Genomic DNA, 5,847 nt, shown 5'->3' on the forward strand with positions numbered 1-5,847 from the left:
GATCAACTCCCAGATATCCTCTTTTGGAGGAGACCGAATGTTGGCCAGCTGCCAGGACAGTTTCCCCTTCGACCAATTTCTGGATTTCAGGGTCTAAAGGTAGCCCCGAGGTTGTTGAAAGTTCATAACCAAGGCCACTCTTCAATAGTATTCAGTTCCTGATCTTCAGTACTGGTACCTGGGAGGTCTTCCTTTTCCCTGAAGTGCAAGTCCCTGGCACAGGGAACAGATGTCCTGAAAGTTTCCCAGCAGCCCCTCTCCTCAGTGGCCTGGACAGGCTTTAGTGGAATTTCCCTGTGAAGTCCTGCCCAGTTGGTCTGAATGTGCAGTGCTTACTCTGTCTATTGTGAAACAGTGGACTCTTGGCAGGGGCAGACTTCTCTCCCTTCCCCTGTCTGTCAATAGAAAGGGATTCAAGGAGTTGAATTCTTAAAACAGTCTTGGACCGGCACACCCTAACTGTTTCTGGTGCTTTGAGGGTAATGGAAAACAGGATGTCTGGGGGCCCCCACCTGTAGAAATGTCCTGGGCTATGTAATCACAGACTGTACAAACTGTCAGGGGAGAAAGGCCCATCATCAGACTTAAGGCAGAAGATGATTTATTCACCTAGTCACTTAGACCACTGTCAATGAGGAACACAAGTCTAACCTTGAGTCCCCTTCCTGTCCCCTGTCTCCCTGCCACACTATATAGTAAGAGAATTTGGACTGGTCTAGACATCTTGTTAAACTCAGATTTCTGCGTCTGGCTCTTCACTTTTATCCCCGATGTTTGTCTTCAGTCTTCCTCTCTCTAGAGGATGTGCGGTTTATCTCCTGGGTCAAATGCCCCTCCCTCCTGGAGGAAACTCCAAGGAGCCTCCAGTAGAGATTTTTCTTTTCTATTTGGGAAACATTGAAAGATCACTTTATCTGGATGGAATTAGAATGACAGAGCCACCTTGAGTGGCCAACCTGTTACACAGAGCAAGAGATTCCTTCTCGTGGTTCATGTAGAGGGTAGGTTGAGGAGCCCAACTCTTACTAATAGAAAAGGAAACCCTTTTCCCTTTGCTGTTTTACAGATGGTCAACTTGGAGCCAAAGATCACACCTGTTTCTTCTTTGGGGTGTATACTTAATAACTGGGACTGATTTGACCCTTAGAGCTTGAAGAAAAAAATGGGTGGTGTTTACCTGCTGTCAGACTTTGCTAGAACACCAGCTGGGGAAGGGAAAATAGCCCCCAGATGAAAGCATCCATGGTCCCATGATAGGACAATTAGACTTATGTGACCAGGGGGCAGGGATGTGGTCTGGGATTCTTTATATGAAAACTTTCTTTGCTTTGAGAGGGAAATCCCATTTACAGAGAAATGCCACATAGATTCCTGAATCTTAGACCTGACTGAAGTTCAGCCCCTAAAGCCCTTACATGTACTCCTGAGGGAAAGAAATTCAGCCCCTAAAGCCCTTACATGTACTCCTGAGGGAAAGAAATTGTCCAAGAGGGAGAAAAAGCCTCCATCTAGGAAGGAGATACTTACAGTGTCTCCTTGCTGCTCACCTTATCTAGGGGAACCCAAATCCCACATTCCTCCAGACCTAAAACCAACATAGGTAAACTCTCAGAGGACCCCAGTGCTTTCCAGGGATTGGCCCAATCCTATGATTTGACGTTGACGTGGAAAGATAGCATGCTGGGTTTTTTTTTTAATGTTTAGGTGTTTTGTCTGCGTGTATGTTTATGTACCACACATATGCCTGGTGTCCACAGAGGCCAGAAGAGGATGTCAAATTTCCAGTTCTGGAGTTAGAGACATTTGGAAGCCACAATGCTGTTGTTGGGAATTGAACCTGGGTCCTCTGGAAGAGTAGCCAGGCCTCTTAACTGCCAAACCATATCTCTAGCCTAACACCCACGAAGAAAAATCATATGGGGATGAAATAGAGAAGGTAATTGGGTGAAGATATATTTACATGGACAGGATAAAGAGGAGACTGTTACCTAGTAGGCGCAGTCCCCACGAGTGACTCTGAATGGGAGTATAGTCAGGGAACTGGAGACAGATGACTTTTTTCCTCCCTCCCTCCCTCCCTCCCTCCCTCCCTCCCTCCCTCCCTCCCTCCCTCCCTCCCTCCCTCCCTCCCTCCCTCCTTCCTTCCTTCTTTTCCTTTTGGTTTTCCCCTTGAAACCCGAGTTAAGAGATGGCCATAAGCAGCCATGTGGGTTCTGGGAATCTCATCAGGGTCCTCTACAAGAGCAAAGAGGTCCCTTAACCACTAAGCCATCTTTCCCACCCCTCAAACAACAACAGAAACTTTTGAAAGGCAAGCTAAACTTGAGTGTGTGAGGACACGTAGCTGACTGATGACAAGCCAGAGCTCTGGGGTTACTGTCAAAGTTGGCACTGGGATCTCTATGGAGGACAGAAGGCCACTGATTAAAATGCAAGCACCAAGGCGTTCCTTAGCAGGGGAACAGAGATTACGACGGTCTTTGAAGATCTAGTTTTATTATTTTATTTGTATGAATGTGCAAGAGAGTGCCCTATGTGTCCAGGTGTCCATGAACACCCAGAGAGGGCACAGAATGTCCTGATCTGACAAGAGGTTGGGAACTGCTTGACATGGCCCTGGGAAACAAACCAGGTCCTCTGCAAAAGCAGTGACCTTAACGGGGAGCCAACTCTCCAGCCCAAAGATTCTTATCTTTAAAAAAGCTACACTTTCTTCCTTCTGCGGACACAAGCGCATGCCACAGCACCCATGCAGAATTCAGAGGAAAACGTGTGGGGGAAATCAGTTCTCTCCCGCCACCACATAGCCACAGGGTTGGAACCCAGGTCATTGGGCTTGGTGACAAATGCCTTTGCCCACTGAGTCACCCTGCTGGCCCGAGAGTGGTGTGTTGATATTCATGGTGGTTATGGGAACAGTCAGCTTATAATAATTCATTTAGTCGTGCTTTTTTTGCTGTGTCTACTTTATTTGGGCTTTTGGTCTTTAGTTTCCTCAACTGTCCTTCAAGCATCACATTTTCCATAACCCACAAGGACTTGGTTTTGATGTTCTTGGTGGTCAGAAAATCTTGATACATTTTTTTTCTTCTCTGCCTCCCAGGTGTTGGGGGCCACCATGCCTAGTCTGCAGCGTTTCTTATTGTGTATCTCAGAAGGCTTAAAAAGAATCTGCACTAAACTCTTGAATGATTCCAAACTTTCTGAAGTAATTCAGGGAGCATAGGCAACCCTACAGTCTTCTAAGCCAGTCCCTGCTCCAGAGGCATCTAAATTGACCTTGGGACATGACTGGACTGAACATCTCCAATAAGATGACAGGACAATTGGAATCCAAAGGGAGTCTGGTTAACCGAATACTGACTCTTAGAAGATCAGGCTTCACTCTTGGAGGGCCCAGCTGTTCAAATACAAACATGCTGCACCTTCAGTGCTGCTGCTTTCCTCCTGCAGGAAGACCACAGGGAAGACAGTCTGCAAGCTGACTGAACAAATAGTCTTACAAACTTCTATTGGTATGGAAGACTAGGAAAGTTCCCTGCAAACTCTGATGATATCTTCTTTATGGGTGCCAATGCCTTCATTGAGCACAGGATCCACTGAACCACGTATGCTATAGTAACACTTTGTGACACCCAACCCTGCCAACCATCAGTAAGGTAGCTGATTTCATAGCGCTAACTAGAACTCAAGAATTATGTCAAAACAAGAGAGTCCCTCTCTACACTGATTGTAAAGATGCCATTTTAGTCCTCCATGCCCATGCCACAATGTGAAAGAAGGAAGAGAAACTTCCTTACAGAGGTATGATCCCCTATTTAATGTTACCAAGAAACAGACAGCCTGCTTTCTGTCATATTTCAACCCAAACAGGTAGCAGTCACCCACGATAGAGGACATCAAAGGAGAAGAGATGAGGTGCATATTTGCTCAAACTAGGTTACACCAGAGGCTTTCCTTCCCTGACTGTCCTAATCTGTGGCTTCCTTACCCTTTGGTCGCTCTAACCATGAGAGGAAAGGACTTCTCTTTTACTTGTTCTGTGGTTATTGGCTCTTAGTCAGCATGACTCACTCATCTTTCTGATTACTAGATCTTTCCATGACAGGCCATCCAACCCTGAAGAGACATCCCTGTGAACCTAGCCCCTGAACCATTCTGGGATGGGTCAATCTTTGCTTCCTTTTATTGAGACAGGGTTTCTCTGTGTAGCCCTAGTTGTACTGGAACTCTCTGTAGACCAGGCTGGCCTTGTTTAGAGGTTCACCTGCCTCTGCCTCCCAAGTGCTGGGATTAAAGCCCACCACCTGGCCCGGGATGGGGCAGTTTTACCAGTCAATATTCTGGCTTCTCATCCACCCTGTAAACAGAAATCACTGATAGCAGAGTGGAGGAGGACCCTGTCTAGTTGATCCAGACTGGCTGCAAATAGAACCCTCGGAAGCAGGAGGATGGCTTCACTTGTGTACCTGGAGGAGACAAGCCACTCTTTATTCCTTACCTGACTAATGCCGATCAAGTACGCTCTGGAGTATTGCAGACTTCCTTTCTTCTCAACCTCTGGAGTGCTGGGATTACTTGTGTGAGCCCCCACAGACCTGGCAGAGTCACTCTTCTGGACAGCAGACACTTTCGTCCATGAGCCTGGTGCCTTTGTTTCTCTGTGTTTCCTTTATTTAAAAATTTTTAATGGTGGTGGCACACACCTTTAATCCCAGAACTCTGGACAGAGGCAGGTGGATCTCTGTAAGTTCAAAACCAGCCTGGTCTACAGAGCGAGTTCCAGAACTGGCTCCATAGCTACTGGGAAACCCTGTCTTGAAAAACCAAAAAAAAAAAAAAAAAAAGTAACGTTTTTATTTGATTATTTATGTGTGTGGGTGCAGTATGGAGATCAGAAAACAATTGCAGGAGTTATCTTCTTCCATCATGAAGGTCCAGGGGACAGAAGTCAGAGTGCCAGGCTTGGTGGCGAGAGCCTTTACCTGCTGAGTTGTATTACTGGCTAGTTTCTCTGGATTTTAAATAAAGCAGGACACAGACACTGGTAAAGGAAAGTTGATTTATTTAGTTTGGCCAAATGGGGAGGTGGAGAAGTGTAATTTCCTCCCCATTGTGCCTTTGTTCATTTTACAATTTCTAGAAGGTCATAAGACAACACCTAGAAAATATGTAAATGAGGTATGCTAATTGGTTCTTTCCTAAGAAAAGGCGGATCTGGGCCTCTTGAGTGCAGGGTTTTAGGTGTGCAATGCCATGCCTACTACCAATGATATACTCTCTATAATCTTAATATATTTTCATTTTGCTTTTGAATATGTTTATAATTGAAATAGAATTACATTGATTTCCCTCTCCCTTTCTTCCCTCCAGCCTTTCCCAGTTACTATCCCTTGAATCCCTCCCATGTCCTGTCCTCTTGTACTCTCAAGTAGATAGCCTTTTTTCTTTATTGTTTTATATATGTGTGTGTGTGTGTATGAATGCACACACACACACACAACTTGTTTTTGTTGGTGGTGTGTATATAGTTTCAAGGCTGACCACTCTGCATTGGACAACCAATAAGGTGGCTAATTCTCCTTCTTTCAGAAGTCATTGGTTGCCTATAGCTCTTTGTCTAGGGGTGGGGCCCCATGAATTTTCCCCATTCCATGTTAATTTTTTTAAAATATTTATTTATTATGTATACAGAGAATTCCTTCCATATATGCCTGCAGGCCAGAAGAGGGCACCAGACCCCATTACAGATGGTTGTGAGCCACCATATGGTTGCTGGGAATTGAACTCAGGATCTTTGGAAGAGCAGGCAATGCTCTTAACCTCTGAGCCATCTCTCCAGCCCCC

The sequence above is a fragment of the Chionomys nivalis genome, chromosome X (genome assembly GCF_950005125.1).
Source record: "Chionomys nivalis chromosome X, mChiNiv1.1, whole genome shotgun sequence".
Taxonomy (NCBI): domain Eukaryota; kingdom Metazoa; phylum Chordata; class Mammalia; order Rodentia; family Cricetidae; genus Chionomys; species Chionomys nivalis.